This window comes from Calonectris borealis, chromosome 16, assembly GCF_964195595.1.
Source record: "Calonectris borealis chromosome 16, bCalBor7.hap1.2, whole genome shotgun sequence".
In the NCBI taxonomy this organism is placed as follows: Eukaryota; Metazoa; Chordata; class Aves; order Procellariiformes; family Procellariidae; genus Calonectris; species Calonectris borealis.
The window spans coordinates 6,392,207-6,410,836 of record NC_134327.1 but is presented as its reverse complement, the minus strand read 5'-3'; the positions used below and the strand labels follow the sequence as shown (position 1 = coordinate 6,410,836).

Below are 18,630 nucleotides of genomic sequence, written 5' to 3'. Positions count from 1 at the left end.
TCATGCCCAAGACAGGAAAGGTGGTGCTCAAAAGACAAGAGCTATTGCATGGAGCTGGACAATTTCCACAGAGTGATTTTATGGGAGAAACTGTTTTCAAGTAGTTATTTGCTGCTTTAAATGCATCTTCCTTTTCCCTGGCAGTATCACTATGGTGTTTTAAAAAGCACAAATACCTTCAAGAAGTGAGTATCAAATGTGTTTAATGTCAACCTTTTAACACACCTTGGCGTCTTATTTTTTTTTTTTCCAGGTTTTTAGTATTCTGTAGTATTCCTTATCATGGAATACTCAAGGTATTCCATAATATGAACCACATCTATACCGTTCTAATCAATTAATTGGCAATGCCTTAATACATGCAGCAATTGAAATAGCTAGAATAATCTAGACTGCATTGTGACATTAAAGAGATTTTACACCTCTTGCACAATGTTCTTGTACATGCTCATTTCCCCATGTTCTGTACACTCTGTAAAGAGGTAATCTGCATTTCTGCAACAATAATGTAGTTTCAATTCTTATATACAAGATAGAAATGTGATTTATATGTTATTGTCACCTGAAATCGTAGCTAATCTTTTTATGTTTCTGTTTTTTAAATCCGTTAGTATGTGTTGACTCACTTAAAGGAAAAAAAAAGGTGAAGAGGCAGACTGAACTTTGTCAACATAATCTCTCTGTAGCAATGGGATGTCTTGTGTTTTCAGGAAAACAGAAAATAAAGAATTATTTGTGAATGGAAACCATTCCAAGAAGATTAATACGGCAAATATTCATGTTATTCAGTGCATTTGAAGAAGAAAAAAAGTCGTAACATAATTTCTTTGGCCTAATTATCTGACATCTCATCTTCAGTACCATTCACACCCAAAATTCTTTGCTGGAATTTACATTATAAATCTGTTTCCCCCCAATTACTTTCAGTTTTGTGTGCACTATTGAATTTGTAGGTGAGGATTTTTTGTTGTTGTTTAATTATTAGTTTTCCTAGAAATCTCTAGACCAACTTTCTACTCCCAAAACATTATAAAATTAGAAGATGTTACAGGAGAGGGCAGCATCAAATATCTAGTAATTCTGAAGGATAATATACATGTTCTAGGCATGGTCATTGGGATGACTTGATGAAGCCTCCTTGATTTGTCCTTAGAGACTATATGTAAAAAATAGAGTTGTAGCTATGTTCAGTTGAATCCCTGGTTTGTGTTAAAACACAAATATTGCTGAATAAGAATCAGTTTGTAAACGTCTTTAATTAATCCCTACAAATTTCTTACTATGTTAAAAGCATTTTTCCATGCAAAAAGACCTTGAACTAAAGGTATTCCAATAGTTGTTTCACTGCACAGTTCTATCAGTCTCACCTACTTCCCTGTTACATACATCTCCGTTACTTTTTCTGCTGTTTTTGTTAACAGCAATAGCTGTTTGGTCTTATGTAATAATTTGTTTTAATTCAGAGTATCATTTCTCTCAGTTTGAGAAGATGATGTTTGGACACAACAGACATCCATTGAATTTGTATGTTTATCATTTCTCTGCCTCAGCTTCGAAAGTTTTAGGACCTTCTCCAAATAATGTAATGGCAAAGCAGGACTAAGATCTTAATCTCTGTGCTATTATACAGCTTTTTTCCATTTTCTTAGAAATCTGAAATTTCAGACATAAATTGGTTTTATTCAATTTCACCTTAATTGTTTTATAATCCTAATTTGATTAATTAAATGCTACACATTAAACTGAGCACTCATTTATAGTTGTTCGTATTGCTGGTTTTAACAGCAGACTCACATCTGAACTATTTTATTTGAAGGGTGACGGGAGTAAATCTGGAACAAGTTACAGGTTTTAATGAGATCTTTACACAGTTCATTGCTAAGTTTCCGGGTTATTGCTGTTTTTAGTTTGTTTCTGAAATTGGATAAAATCTGATTAGCTAACTGTAATCTAGAGGAATGTAAAAGATATGTACCCTGTTTTAAAAAGCAAAACAAATAATAACCGTTCCAACCCATCTAAATAATTTGAACAAGTAATTCTTTAAATGTCAAAGCATTAGTCTACAACCACATCAGAATGTTGTTTAGCATCTTAAAATCATAAGAAATTAAAAATTGACTTTTTTTTTTAATGCATGTATGCGTTCCATTTGCCTGTGGTATCACTTCTGAATAAACGCATTGAAAAACTCTGTGGAGCAGGGAACCATGTTTTGCTTTGTTACCATGTAGCATAAGCACGATGTAACCTAGCAAGCTCCTGGACACTAGCAAATTGCAAATAATAAAAAGCTGTACTAGACTGTTGCACCGAGTGGCAACTCAGTTCTCAATCTGTGAGCTAAAAAAAATACAAAAGAGAAGCAGAGTTGCATAATTATGGGCCTGATGCAGTGTACTTACGGAACAGGACTAGCTCTGTATTAGTAGAAGTCCATTTGTTAGGAAGATATTCACTGCAGTGAGCACGATGTTGCACAATACATGCAACTAATTATTATGTGTGTGCATGCTGATATTCTGCTTGCAGAATAAACACGTTTTTTTTCTATTGCACGTTGTCAAGCATACATCATCAGGTTTCTAAAACTTCTTCTAAGAGATGCTTTTTTTTTCTCCAGATTGGTTTGATGTTTGCTCAAGTTGAGTCACCTCAGACATTTATTGCTAAGCCTGAAGGGAAAACACACGAGTTATGAGTCCCATCTTGTTTATATGTGTTTGCACAGCCGAAGTTTGAAGTCGTACCGTGAGCTTTGCTTCGAATTTCAAATGCTTGCAACTGCAGCACCTGGAGGAAAGCCCTGTGGGAAGCGCCCCGGGACGCGCCGGGGAGCTGTGCTCTACTCACCCCAGCCTCGCCTCAGCGCTGCAGAAATCCCGCCTAGCCCCGGGTCCCTCGGCTGGGCCCTGCCGCCCCCGACCCAAGCCACGGGGCACGGGGCTAGTCTGGCGCGACCCTCCCGCCTCCAGCCGGGTGCGTCCAGAACGAGGAGGTACCTGAGAACGGGCGGCGGTCACAGCCCTCGCGGGGCGCCGCCTCGGCCGAGAGGGACAGAGCGAGGGGGCACCGTGAGGGAGGGGGGCGGTTTACCTCGGGCCCTGGGGGAGGGATCCCCGATAACGTTTTCGGAGCAGGCGCCTGGGGGGCAGCCGGGACAAGCAGCACAGCGAGAGGCCGCGGGCGGGCGGGCAGCCACCCGCCCCCTCAGCTGCCCCGCTGTGAGGGGACGCGGAGGGGCGCAAGTACCCGGATGCAGCCGCCCCGCCCCCTTCCCGCCTCCTCACCCCCCGCCTCCCACACATGTGAGGCGGCCGCAGAGCGCCAGCGCGCGCGGCCTCCCCGCCCCCGCCCGCGGGCCAACCGCCGGGGCGCGCGCCCGAGGGCGGTGTCGGCCGCAGAGCTCGCGAGAGGACATGTCCGCGGCGGCGGCGAGCGAGGGTGAGCGAGCGAGCGGCTGAGTGAGGGAGGGAGTGGGGGGCGGACGGTGCCGCCGCGCGGCCGGGCTCCTCCACGCGGGGTCCGCGGGGGAGCGCGCGTCACGTGACGGGCGGGGCGGCGGCGGCGGCTCGCCCCCGGCGCGCGGCGGGATGGCAGCGGTGCCGCGCCCGCGGGGTCGGGTCGGGCCGGCCGCCGCCGCGGCGGGGACGGAGGGCGGCGAGCGGCAGCCGCCAGCCAGCTGCTGCCATCTGGCCCCTAGGTAGGCTGCTGCGCGGCCCCGCCCGCGGGTGGCCGCCCGCTCGCGCCAGCCAGAGCCATCTTAAGGAGGCTGAGGCGTGCGGGAGTGCGCCTCGCCGCCCTGGCCCGGCGCCAGGAGGGGCGCCCGCCCGCCCTCCGCGCTGGTCGGGCCGGGGGCGGCGGCGGCCTCCCCCTCCCTGCCGGGGGAGGGCAGGATCCCCGCAGGGCTGGCTCCTGGGGACGTCGTCGTCGTGGTGGTGGCGGCGGCGGCGTCCCCCCCCAGCCTGCCGGGCCTCTCTGTGGGGGCTCCCCCGCCCCGCAGGGCCGCGCAGGTGGAGTCAGCCCGGAGCGGGGGTGCTGGTGCCGGCACCTCTCGCATCGCGCTCTGGGATGCGTCTCCCCTGGAGCTCTGCCCAGCTCGACTGCTGCCGTGCTTACGCTGATAGATTTTCCTTGTGTTGCACTGCGGTCACAGATCTTTTTTTTTTTTTTTTTTTAGTAAGGCACACAAACTCCTGGGTGAGGTACGGGGCCTGTGCGTAGAAAGGCATAACTGCAGGGCCTGGCCTTAAAAATACGTATATTGAAACGAAAGCTTTTCCTTGTTCAAAGCAATGAAGTTGAGACCTCTGGCCTTGATCACCTAAATCATGCAACTACAGCGTAGGTTCACTTACGTGTTAAAAGAGCAGCTGCCCTCAGATCAGGGACTGTTGAAGGGTTTGGTTTGTTATTTGTGAAATACATAGACTTTAGATGGCACTTGGTTAATCAGCTTTGTACGTGAGATGACAAGTGTATCTGCAGCAGTTGTATGCACAGATCTGTATCTCAGATGCACATAAATCGGTTAACACTTGTGGGAGTGACACTTCGGAATGGAGGGAGCAAGGTAAAGAGCCTGCCCTGCAGTGCCTTTCCTTTGTGCCAGCAAATACATCTGCCTTTATTCCATTTATATGGCTTTTGTATTGGTTTCTAAATATGCAGTGCAGAAAACTGCTGTTATGCTATCTCAATGCAGTTGAGAGAGATAATACTAAGACTTCATGGCTGCAGCAGGCAATATAGCTGAAATAAAATACTACAGGATTTAAGATAAAGCAAGTAATTTGTTTAATCATTAAGTAAATACCAGAAACCGATCTTTTCATGCATATTTCACAAACAGCACTGTGAAATCTCATAACTTTGCTGTCAGTATGTATAAAAGATTTAGACTAACATCAGTCAGCTTTTAAGAAAAAAAAAACAGCTTACACTGTACTGTGAGTACAGGATGTTCTAAAGTTCGTGTTTATGGGAAGGTGATTACACTTCTTCCTCACACTGTATCTTTCCCTTTATGATGGAAAAATGCCCAGGTTTTGAATTAATTGATATTTTAAAGCTCTCAACAAAGGCACATCTGGCATTTCATAAGATTATTTTCTTAATGTTTGACATTTTATCTAGTTCCTTCCTGAAGTTTTCTTTCCTGTGCAATTAGTTAGGGCAAATTATGATTTTGTGGTATAACTTGCATTTAAAACTTGACAGAGTGCTGTCTGGTAATCACACCAGTTATTAAGAAAATAAAAACATTTGGAAGCTGAAAATCCTTAGTACATTATTGCAAGTGCAGAACAACTTTCACAGTTTAGCTGTATTTGGAGAAATGTAGAAAACTGGACTTAATGATACAGGTGAATTTTTAGGAGCAGTCCTACAGTAACATGAAAATCACCTTGATATTTACCGTTTTTAATTTGTGGGGTTCTATTGAATGAATTATTAAAAAAAAAACACTTTAGAGGTGGAGGTTAATACACAGATATTCAGCCAAATTTAGTGTTTATATGCGTAAAATGTTCAATAAATTGGAGCCCTTGCTTGTTAGCTTAGAAATCAAATTAGATAATTGATGAAATTATGAGTTAATATATTAGATAGGGAATATACTTAATTGGGGCTTTGGTTTTTTGGGGTTTTTTAAACAGCATTTAGATTTCTGATTAAATAATTATTGGAAGGAAGAGGGAATACCTTTTATTGTAGGCCATTTCTTTTTTAGGCCTTTTTGGAGTTTCCATCTTGTAACCTCTCCCTCTTGTGTGTTTTGGTTTTGGTTTAGTTTATTACATGTTTAATTTTTAACCTCTTTCACTGGTATGTGTAGAAACCATAACAGCAGCTTCAGCATGCAAACCTATAAAAGAAGAAAAACCTTATCGGTTAGGATTCATCTCTCAGAACAAAAGCAACATTGTGTGGCTGAGCAATGTATGGGACCTTTTAGGTGATATACCTATGGGTTCAAAGCCCAAACTGGAAAACCTCATTAATGTTGTATGAAATGGCATTTAATAAATGCCAACCTTAAAGATAACTGTGATTTTTTTTAAGTTTTCTAAATTTAGTATGCAGTAGGTTTCCATTGACATAATCATGTGTGTCTGTATATGCATGTATGTACACATATACTCTAAAATACACTAATAAATGAAATGTTGATGACGGAACAAATGTGTTTGAGTTGTTGTCATAGCAAAAAGCCAAAATGTGGTTGTGGACAGTTTCCTTTTTCTTTATAAAGGTTCCTTCCTATTGGAATCTATAGAAAACTAAAATGTATTTCTGTAATTACATGAAGTTATAGTGCATAGATATAATTGGCACTTAAACTTCCAAGCGTGAAGACATACCGGCTCTAAGGAATTATGCAAGCTGGACTTGAAGGAGCTAGGACTGCTCTTGTATATGGTAGCTGAGTTAAAAGGAGTGGGTGATGCACATCTAGCACTATTATTCTTGCCAGAGGTGGCTGGAAAGACTAATAATTAGTGTGTTAGAACTTGAGTAGTAATATGAAAGGTGCTAAAATGAGCTTAGAGCATATTGAAATTAGTTTACTCTAAGGATTTTTAACCTAGTAAGATACTTTAACATCACAAAACTGCAAAAACTGAGAAAAAGCAACTTGTATTCTTAACGTTTTAGTTTCTTAGGTGGAATAGAATATGTAACTTTTAAAATAAAGAAACCTTGTGACATTTTTGTGATTTTTGTTTTTCCTATCTTTACTTTCCAATTGACCAGAAATGTGCTGAAACAGACACTATAGAAGGAGGCTAGAAATACAAGGTAAGTGCTATATCTTAAAACAATTAAAGCTTTCTAAATACAGGGGTTTTTATAAAGCTGCTATTTTTTAGTGAGCAGTGTATCACTTTAAATTGTGCTGGTTTTTTAATCCTGTTAAAATGAAAGGTTTTCCAATAGATATGTTCTCATACAAACAGGAATTTGAGGATATGTAATACCTTTGTTACGTAAGCTAAGGGCAAGTTTTTGTGATGTTTTTGCTTTGCCATTTGATATGAGCGTTTTTTAATCACCTCTTAGAATTTTGACTTAAATATTCTTATGTTGATTAAATAATATTTTCTCTTTTTTAAAGGACTGTCATGCTTGCAAGCCTTCACAGATTATGTTAGACTTTTTCTAAATGTTAATAGTTTTGATATTGGTAGGTAAAACTTTGGCCAATGTAGCATTTTGTTTATTTTTAACAATTATTCTGCAGTGACTCAGGCTAGTACCAGGATAGCGCCAGAGCACTTAACAGCACAGCACTTCCAAAGTACCACCAGACCCAATGTGTTTTTTGATTAAATAAATCCAGTTATAGATGAGGAGAGGAAAATTCTCTCTCGAAGGGAGTAACTAAGAATGTTTAATGGCTGCTGATAGAATTCTATTTCAATAGATACAAGGAAGGTACTCGAGCAGCTTAGTAAAATAAGGAACTTAGGTTATATCGACTAAAACATTGTCAGTTTTGGAACTGTGTGCCTCTGATGTTCAGGTGGTACCGAAATGGTGAAAATCCCGATCCTGCCCTCTCCCTCCCCATCTTTTGTATGGGAAGGAGGGCTTTGTTGGGGGGGTGGGAGGGGTTGTTTTATTTTCAGAATAACTTTGAGACAGAGCATCAAGCTTAAAGCCTCCTTGATAATTTCTGCTGAGGCCCCTCTAAGATGAAACAGAGCATTGGCTCCACCTCTACAGAAAAAGCCAGACACTGCACACAACTTTCATGGCTGAGAACTGCTCCAGAGAATGGAAGAACAGCAAGACGTACAAAATTTTCTGGATATACACAGAAGGTGGTATGTATCTGGAGCATTGATGTATTTTGACAAACCCCAGAACTGTAGTGTTAGGCAAAAAATTAGCAACTGGAAACTCTTAAAGATAGGGGAGCTTCCTTTAACCTGAAGGTAAGGTGTGTTTCAGGGTTGCATTCAGGCTACATGAAGAAGAGCAGGTTTGATTAGACTTGGCAAACCAGTTCACTTCATGTCTGGTTTAGTAAATCTGCAACCTTTGTTTCTTACTGTGAATATGTCTGCTCCTTTTTTAGCAGCATGCCTAAAGAAGAAATCAACAACTGAAATTAAGTCTATTTGCACTTGACAACCACGAATGTTTCGTGTTTGCTTCTTTAAACGAAATTATTCTGTGCTGCATTGAGCATAGTGAACCAGTATTCCTGGCATTGTTTCTTAAGCATTTTTATCACCTGAAGTTCAAGAGCCTAAATTGTATAATATTAACTATGGAATAAAACTTTTTCAAACTTTTCTTCTGTGGTAAAGATTGACAGCTGCTGTAAAACTACTCTTCAGTGGTGTTGAGGCTCAGTTGAAGCCACAGCCACAAAATCTTCCATATCCTGAAACTCCAAAGCAAATGCACATTACAGAATTTATTAAATAGTGTTCAGATTACTGTTATTAAATCCAGATGTTAACATAACAGTTTTGCACTTGTGCAATAAACTGAATCTCTGTGATCGTTGACTCAGTAGAGAGTACTTTAACATTTCATATTTGGGTACTTGGCTAAAGCCATTAATTAAATGTTTGAAAACTGGCTTAAACCTGGGCATAATGCCAAAAGCAACAAAGTGAGAGAGAAGTCATAGTTAAGCTCATTTTTGATCTTCACACCAACTGGTGAAACAAAAATGAACAAAACACTAAAAATAAAGACAAAAAGATAAACCCCCTGCTTTTCTACCCTTCTCAAACTGTGAATTTACGAGATAATTAGCCTGAATTTATGTCCCTGAAAAGGACAGACAGTTGTATTTTTTTGTTTCCACATTTTGTTTCTAATATTAGAAGTCTGCTGGAAGGCTAGGGAACAGTTGCTGAAAACTTGATTAAAAATTCTAGAGACATTAAAATTAATTTGCCAGTCATTCTTTATTATAAATGTAAAAGAGGTAGCTCAAAAATTCAGCAGAGAAACCGTTACAATAGAGTTCAAATTGTTAGTGTATTCCAGTAAAGTCCAGTTAATACCCATAAATGGTTCTTATGTCCATGAAGTGGCAAGTTTCTCAATATTTCCTATACAAAAAAAATCATAAGAGACATAGAATTCCAGCTACTGACATTCTGTCTAATTATATTACTGGCACAATCCTTAATTTTGTTCCCCTTCTCTAAAAATGAAAATGTATTGTTCGATAGGTGATCCAGCAAAGCTTTAAGCATGTGTTTATGAGACTAAATGGTTGCACAAAGTTGAACACATGCTTAAAGCTTTTCTGGATTTAGAACCACATGTTAGTTTAGGAAAGTAATAGTTGTGACTTAACATAAGCAAAGAAATCTGTGTATGAATGTCATTGGGGTGGATGTATTCCTTCTTGCATCACAGTGTTATAGATGCAGCCAATTTTGTGCGTAGGTAATCTCTTTTAGATTGATGGGTATTCAGTGTAAATTGTGAATTATGTTCTTAGTAAGTGTTTATACCTAAATGTCACCTGAGAGAACATGTGATGTCACTGTTCATCTCATTTCTTGTTTTAAAACGCTGCATAAGTTATATGTGTTACCAATATTTTTGTATGTTGTGAATTAGCCATCTTTCTCAGCATGTTTCATTCTTGTATGTAAATAACTTTGGAAGTGTGAAAGCAAAGGAGTGTATTTGTGCTTTTATAATCTTTCTTTGGTGGTAATCAGGCAGACTACAGCCTCGGAATGTGTGTATTTTGAAATGGAGCTTGCTGAATGTGCTAAGATTACTATATTGAAATTAATGGGATCTTTATGTTCGTTATGGTTGGACTGAATTGTACCATTTGTATATTATTTTAGGAGTTTTTGAATGGGCTAATAAACCTCTGTTAACTATTTTGGAGCATTTGTTTTTTCATTATGATATCACGTTACTTGGTAGGTTATTTTTTAGGATTTTCTCATTAAAAAATATCATCTTAAAAATATCTTTCATAGAAAATACAACTCAAGACAGGTAACCAAAAGAAATGCCTTAACATTTTGCTAATGATTTTCAATATATAAGTTGTACTCTTTGTACAGCTGTACTCTATAAACATACTTATTATATTTATAAGGTTTTTGTTAAAGACTTGTAAACTGAATTAGGAAATAATTTTTAAAATCTTTTTGAATCTGCTCTTGACACCATTTACTAGTGATGTGTCAGATTTTCTATTAATTCAAATCAATAATTTTTTGGATGGCAGTATGCTTGTTCACACATTTTCCTCTCATAGTTATACTTGCGCTTGCTTTGCATCCAACAGAAGGAAATCAATTTATGGACACTCCTAGTAAGAAAATTCTGAAAATAGATAAATTGAGACACGCATTGATTTAGTATCACTGTGCAGCAGCATTTTCTATGAAATTGAATGCAAAACTGACAATGAAGCTGTGTGTTTGCATGTCAGTTCTCATTTTTAAGTTTTTCACTATTACAAAGTGGTTTTTTTTTTTAATAAAATTGCAGAATTTAATGCATGTACTCCAGAGGAATAGGTGAACTCATACTGATTAATGTATTTTTGCAAACTCTGAAGTAAGTTTTTTCAGGTAAGAAATCCAAAACGTAAATACAATTTGCAAGTAGTGAAAGTGCTGATAATACTTGCTATCACTGAATACTGAGGAATTGCTCCAAAAGCAAAGTTGATCAGTTAACAGGTCATTTGTTTGGGACTTGCTTCTATTTCTTTAAAAATTTCCAATGTTTCTGTAGTTCGGCTTATATAGTTTAGGTAAATATTGAGAATGATCACAATATCATCACACACTATGTGTGAAGTTACAGGAATGACTGAAAACTTCACCATTTTCTAGTTAGTATATTACACACTAATTTCATTTGGAGTTTCTGTACAGCAGAAGGATTTTAATATCTGATTTATGATGGTTATGGTTATTTACTGTTTCTAGTAAATACTTAATTCAAGAGAAGTTACTACTTTATTATACCGTCTTTATTATTTCTGAATTTGTATGGGTTATTTACAGTAATGCTTCTTTACGTTAATGTCAAATAATACAGCAGCACTCAAATACTTTCACTTGTAAGATGAAGGGTTTACTGAGCAAATGCTATCAGTTTATGCAAAATAAACCTTATGGTTATAGGAATTATAAATCTTCCAATGTGAATCAAGCTTTAAATAATTCACTCTACATCTGTAGGCAGTTTCAACCAACTTTCTTTGCTTCTATGAATAACGCAGTGTAATTGGTGATTTCTTCTGGAATCAGATAGCATGGTGAGGCAAACTGTTCTGGCTGCGGTAGATCCAAGTTGAGTGGTTAATGACTCCCTCCTTCCTCTGCCAGGTGTTCCACCCTTCCTCTGTTCTGCCAGTTTAACCACTTGACTGCTCTTTTACCAGGTCTTGTAAAATATGCCTGATTTTAAAAACTCGTGCAGAGCTGGGAAAAGAGAAAGGTGGAATCTCTGGGAAAGGGTGAAATGCAAACGTTAACAACCTACTTCAGCCCATAGTTCATCTTTCTCTGCCCTGAGAAAGTTCTGAGCAGGAGCAAAGGTGGGCAATAAAGAGACAAACTAGAAACCTGCAATGGAGGATGAATAGAACACTAGAAGGTACTTACATACCATTCTCTTTCCTTTTCTGCAGGCTAAACCAGATTGATAGTTGACTGGAGGCTCTTGAACATAGGCACAGTTCTAAATCTACTGTTTCTCAGATATTTGAGGCAGTAATGGGCCCAGAAGGTAGCCGGGAAGATAGAATTCCATAGCATCTCTTTGATCTGTGGGTTCTTGGCATCTGTAGGTAAGCTTTTGAAAGCCTAAGCCAAGCCTTATGCTGGCTGGCTGAGGAACATGGTCAAGAGAAGAAAAGATATATTAAGGAAGGATGGTATACAGAGCATTTTTGACAGGTAAAGTGGAAGAGATGAAACGTGATTTAGTGATACATGGAGGATAGAATTCAGGAAGAGGAATCGAGAAGGAAAGCAGGTACTGAAATGATCTGGGGAAGAAATGAACTATGATCTGATGCCAGAAAAGAAATAATGAAAATGAGGCAAGAGAAACCTGGGCTATAGTGATTATATCTGACCAGATAATATTTAATTGAATATCTTGTTTTCATCAGATTATCAGTAGTTTTCCAACAGGGGTTCTAATAAAAGTTTGTAGTATTTTTTTTTTGCAAAAATATTTTTAATGCTGTTCAAGAAGTGTATCTTTGAGGAAAGAGTGGCATTGCATAGATTTTTTCAGCCTTTTAAAAATTATTTATTCATGATTTCTTACATATCAGAAGGAATACTAAAGCAAGTATGTTTTCTGTTATGCTGCTGAAGACCAAAAATGTCTAGAATACAAATAAAATTATTATGTAGGAGAGAAATTACGGCTTGAGGTATTTTTAGGCTCATGAGTGTGTAAATTGACTGTTACTCTAGTTTTGATGTGTTCATGAAAATAAATGTCCAGTAAGAGCTTTTTCATTAGCATTATGCAGAAGGATATTGGGAAAATATATTAAAAAATAGTTTAGCCTGTGCTATAAGGAATTTTTTTGGCTTGCCGAAGCTCATGAAGTTTACTCCACATTTGAAGTACATTTTCAGCTGAAGGGAAAGAACTATTCAGCCACATAACTTACTGAAACATGATTAAGATGATACACGTTGTCTTTTGGTGGAGTCTCTCATTCCACCCCTACCAGAGATTTTTGCCTGCTCAGGTTTGTTCTCCTGAACCATTTTGGTTCAGGTTAGCCAAGTTAGCAAAGGTCACTGTTCAAACTCATTAAGCTGATTGAGCGCCTTGATAAGGAGCACCCGTGCCAACAGCTGACCCAGTGTTGTGGACAGGATCATCATAACCAGAAATTGGGTGGTGAAAGTCATCTGAGAGACTCGTAATTTTGTCAGCCATCACAATTGCAAGTGGACTTGGTGGTTCTAACAGAAATGCCCTATATTTAGTCACTATGCCATCGGACCTACTTAGTCATAACTATAGTTTAATTTTTTTAAACGTTTGAAGTAGATACTCTAGTGGTGGCAGGTGTTCTGTGTTGAATTAAGGAATAACCTTTAGCTGTTTAAGCTCTGTAATAATAAGGCAGTGTTGCACAGGAGCTTTCTGTATTAGTATAGGAGACTTCATTAATGGTGTCTCTTCCTTTTTAATTCAGAAGTAGCCTGTTCTTTAAATTGGGGGGGAGGCAGGAGGGGTGTTACAGATAGGGGTTTTTTACACTCATCATATCAGTGTTAAATTGATTCTTTGTGTTGTTACTTTCATTAGAAATTTCTAAATATTATTTTCCTTAAAGATGAAATAATTAGTCTTAACTGAGTGAAGGAAATAATTTTTTGCAGTCAGGCTTCCTCATTTTTAAGTCTACACTTGTGAAATTTATATCTTTGAATATAAGAGGCCTTTTTTCTACATTTATTAACTTTCTGTTGAGTGGTTCTTGAGATTTTAAGTATTTCTGAAGGCCATTATGTATGTGTCTTGATCCGCTTATTCTTGGGTACTGCCATTTCTGCATAAGCAGAGGACTTTTTTCTCTCCTTTATAATTGACGGAGATGAGAATGATGATTTTTTATAAGGGTAAGGTTTAATGGCTTTTTTTTCACTTAAAGTTATAATAAGAGAAAATCCCAAGAAATACAGAATTCAGATGTTAAGTGTAACACAGCTGTTAAGTGTAGCAATTTGTGCAGAAATCTACTGTAAACAATTTTATGGTGTGCAGAAATCTACTGTAAACAATTTTATGGTTACCATCTATCTCTTTTTTATTTCTTTATTTATTTTTAAACAAGCAGCTTTGTAGGGAATGAAATATTGGAACACACAATAGTTTAACAGATAAGACTTCTTTGAAAGTGGCCTTAGGCAACATAAACTCTCCTGACCCAGAGTTTCTGCCTTATTAGTCTTTAGCTAATTTCAGTATGGAAAATGGAATTCAAGTTCATTTTAGCTTTGGAGATCGTGAGAAATTGGTTTTTAAAGCACTGAGGGCATGGACTGTGGATTATAGCATTAAAATGTTTAGAACATTAGAGTTTTCAGGCACCACGCTAATAACATACTTTTTCTGGTTATTTTAGAATATGGGTGTTGATCTGGGGATTAAGCTTAATCACTTATAATCTTGGTTCTGTACTTACAAAGAAACAATAAGTGATATTCCTTCCTGTGGTCTTACCCTGTTCACAGAGAGTATTATTGGCCTTGTTAGAAGAAGTGTTCTTGATTGGAGAAGTAAAAGTTTGGCATTTGTTTAGTAGAGTGTTGTTTTGTCTTTAACAAAATTTATTGATTTTGCTGTTAAAGTCATAATATTATATGTTTATGATATATCTTCATGCTTAATTTCCAATGTTTAGGGACCTGGGGGTTGGGGTGTTGTGGTTTGGGTTTTTTCCTACCTGAAAGTCTGTGCTTGATTGCATGGAATTTAACATTCTTTTAGTACACATCCTTATTGCATCTATAAAAACACCCACTTTACTTCTTGGGAAGATGCTGCAAGGTGTAAATCTATTACAACTGATGTAATTGCATTCACATTCTGACCTTTTGTCACTATTGTATAAAAAATTAGGTCACTTAATACGATGTAGGATATGAGCAGTTGAGCAGTGGTTCACTGTTACCAAATGTAATGTGAGACTTTGTTCTGTTTGCGTCCAGGTAAGGTGTAATAACTTTTCTTTAACCCTGTTATATCGATAGGTGTAACTTGGAGAAAGCGTCAGTTGAAGACTGAGGAGGGAAGAGGTTGTCCTCCTGAAGCCATGAATCTAAATGATAGCTAGTATATAAGTGATGAAACACTTTCATCACTTCCCTTCCCCCATCATGCTCTTTCCCTTTTAAGTGCTTTGTAAAGTTTGTAATAAAAGTAATACGTCAAAGCCAAGCAAATAAACATATTGTCCAGTTTCAGTAGCAGCTTTGGCCATAAGAAATGTGAAGTATATTGACCTCGTTCTGACTCTAGGATAATGACAAATACAATGGAGAACAATTTACCGTATTGAGTGGAAGAGTTGGCAATAGCATGAAGTGGTATTATGGGACTGCCAAAATGTTGTGTCACTGCCTCTGTTTAGTTGAGAAAGATGAGCATTCGTACCCACACAGCACGCATGTGATGAATACATGTATTTAATGTATGTAGCTTACTATGCATTATCTTTGGGAGCACTAGGGGAGCCTTCAAAATCTTAGGGATGTAGCTCACCCAATGATTTTGTCTAAGCAGGACAGCAGCACTATACAAAAATCATCTTAAAACTTCCATCACCACCTTTAATTAGCCCTTAATTGTACTTTTGTTGCTATTCAAAATGTGTCACATCATCCAATGTAAATTTAATTGTTGAAAAGAAGAGATGGTCCCATGAACTTGTAAGTCAGACATGTTAATCATTTGTTACTAGGCCTCTGTTTTTTTTCTAGTTAACAGAAATAGAATAGAGGAGAAAATTAAATACTTCTAATAACTTGCAAAGTAAAACCAGTCATTTGGGACAGTTAAATACATATCATAATGCTCTACCGTGCTTTTTACAGGGAGGTTACGTGATCATAAATAAGAAAAGACTAGAAAAGAGAATATTTCAGATGAACTCTAAGCACTTGGTGTAAATCAAATAAAGAATGCATGGTAAATAGCTGCTGCTTAAGATGTACAGAATGTTGATTTTTATCTTTTTTAATTTAAACATTAATCTGTCACCTTCTAAGTTTTTCTTTTGTCCATTAGCGGGTTAAATTTTACAAGTTTTAGTTTCAGAAGTTAAGAGCAACAGGTTGACTGGTTTCCATGGTAGCTAATTCAAGTTATTGTTTGCATTGTTAATATCTGAAAGTAGCTGTGTTGGTACAAGTCAATATGCAGCAAAAGGTCTGTGAAAGAGAGAGTTTCTAAGTTGTCCTAAGGTTATGAGTAGGGACTACTTAACTGAGTATCGTCTGCATGTGTGCACTGAGTTGCAGTTCAGATATGATCATTCTCATATTTGCAAGATCCCCTAAATTGAAGATGCTAGTAATCCCTAATTATGCGATGTTATTTTGAATTCATGACTAATTAGTATTTAGTTTATTGCTGAATATGAATAATAAGTTAAATTCTGTCCTATAGAAGTTGATGGCGTTTTTTTAAGAGGTCAGATATCAGTCTTTGGTACACCAAATATTATAATAAAATTTTGCTAATCTCTGTAACAGTGTATAGAAATAAAAAGAAGCAAAGTATATCTTTTTCAAGAAATTACATTTTATAGAAATGATTGTGTAATGTTCAGTCATGCTTACGAAGGAAGGTAGAAAGTAGCATGTTCAACGGGAAACAGTCCTGCAGTTCCTTCCTCTTTGACTTGAATCCTAATGCTTTCCTTGCTTTGTTCAATTCAAGGGCTTGGTTTACAGGCACTAAAATAAACAGAATAGCACCTGCAGCTTAGTCATAAATGGGAACATCTTGAAGTAGCTAAGCAAACAAATGAAATCATAGAGTAATTTAACCTTTTCTGAAATGCCTTAGATGTTCTACCAACATTCATTTTTAAAATAGATCAACATTTTGGCTATCAAAAGGCTCTGAACACATAAAGTAATTGTTAACAATTATGATCCAATATATTGATAAAAGTTACTAATTGATTATTTTCTGAACTGTCAGAACACCTCTTGTAAGAAGCTCTGTATATTTTCTCTTCCTTTTTTTTTTTAATAAATGCCCACTTCCAGGACATGACACTAAAATGTTTAGCAGTCATATGATGTGTTCATATAAATATTTGACCCTTACTCCAAACTTGAGCTATCAAGCGCTTTTATAATACCAAAATGAACATTTGTGTTTTGATTTTTTTATATGTTGTCAATTTCAATTACATAAATAGATTCTGCTGGCTACACTGTTTATGTTTGCTGGCCACAGAAAATGATGGAGCACGTTATCTTATTAATTTCTTCCATAAAGTTCTGTCATAGTCCAGGAGAACTGAATGTGGTAAAACTTTTTGGCAGGTAAATCTGAGTTGATCTTGCAATTACTTGAACAGTACTGCTAAGCACTTCATGTTAAAACTGATATTAAGAACTTTTGAATTGTTTTTAATTGGAGTTCAAATAAATTGCTTCTTAAATGATGTGTCACTTATGTTTTATTGGAAAAAATACATTTAATTTAAATGTGTACAGATCCACCAGGATGAGAAACTAGAAGCATCATTTGTTTGCGCACCAATCACACCAATAATGCGTATGGTTTCTTTTTTGTTGTTTTGGGGTTTTTTTCTGTTTCTTTGTCTTGCTATATTTAGGTATTATAAAACTGACCTTGTGTTGTTTTCTAAGCTGAGTCTAAATTTGTTTGGTGCCAATGTTTACACAGTCATTTTAAATTTTAGTAGCGTATTAAAGCAAATGTAAAATACTGACAATCATCATCACAGACTGAAAAATAGGAGTGTCATGTTTAGATTTTTCTGAGCATTTGCAAATGGCTTATTTCCATGCACAGTGTGTGACGTGTGTAACATCTAAACAAGATACTACTTCATGTTTTACCTTTTTAGTTTAAAGTATTTTTATGATTTTAATGGAACTAGTGAGGGTATGTGCTGTAACAGCTTCGTGTTTAATCAAGTTAATGCAGCTGAATGACTTAGCAGTGCCTCAATATGAGCACTGTTGACTAAGAATATCCACAAAAAAGATGAGATGAAACCAAATGATGACTGCTTATAAGGTGATTAAAAGTAAAAAATTGTTGAAGACACTATCTGGATGTCCTTCACTTACAACAAGTCATAGGACAATGTTTATCTATTATACTTTCAAGTGGTGTTGCTGTAATTCTTATTGCTACTGAGTGCTTAGGTAGCAGCTGTTAGGAAGGATGGACTCATTAGTTGTAGATGAAATAACGTATCTTCTTACTGTGGTTCAGTGTTTTCAACATGAATTAAGGCTTTATGAACTTTCTGTGACAAATGGTACTGTAGTATAAGTTAAGCATAATGTGGCTTCTACCTATAAAGCATTGTGTCAGTAGAAGGTATATTAAAAGATGTTCTGGGTTATCCAGATGGATTAATAGATGCTAGCTTCAATGCTTGGTTTCAAATAGCTTGCACAGCTACCTAGGTGACCGAATCTCTCTTTCACATGATAGAATAGCAAAGCAGTTTACACCCTTCTTTAAAGAAGGTTGTTGACTGTGTATTATCTTTAAGAGGCAGCTAATGCTAGACTCCACTTTTTCGTTTGGTCCATCAGACCATTTGTTTATCGATTTTGGTGCATGCTGCAAAGTTATTTGCGTAACTGTTTCTTAAAGGAAGATGGTAGATTTGAAAAGTTTTCTATAATCAGTAAACAATTTGAACATTACTTCCATCTGAAGGGATTGGTTTCGTTTTAGTGACTTGAATATTATGCATATTGAACCTTGGCTTGCTTTACTTAAAATATTTGTAAGAAGTTTAGAATCTTGGATAAATTTTATTATTAATGACCATTTTAAAGCCCATGAAGTGTGAAAACAGAAGATAATTGTAATAATCTACTTAAAACATTTTTATGAGACCTTGAAGTA

At 37.5% G+C, this 18,630-nt stretch overlaps 1 protein-coding gene across 4 annotated transcripts in view; it reads left to right on the top strand.

The window, feature by feature from the left end:
• The first annotated feature begins 3,326 nt into the window (after positions 1-3,326).
• The window catches only part of MRTFB (myocardin related transcription factor B), an 81,100-nt gene continuing 65,796 nt past the window's right edge, over positions 3,327-18,630 (top strand). For 3 of the 4 annotated variants that reach the window (XM_075165020.1, XM_075165024.1, XM_075165019.1), the window contains exons 1-2: positions 3,327-3,444; positions 6,760-6,804. The gene's annotated coding sequence lies outside the window, so the exon portion shown is untranslated. Of the gene's footprint in view, positions 3,445-6,759; positions 6,805-7,731; positions 7,833-18,630 lie in introns of all 4 variants that reach the window. The other variant, XM_075165021.1, reaches the window with a different exon arrangement.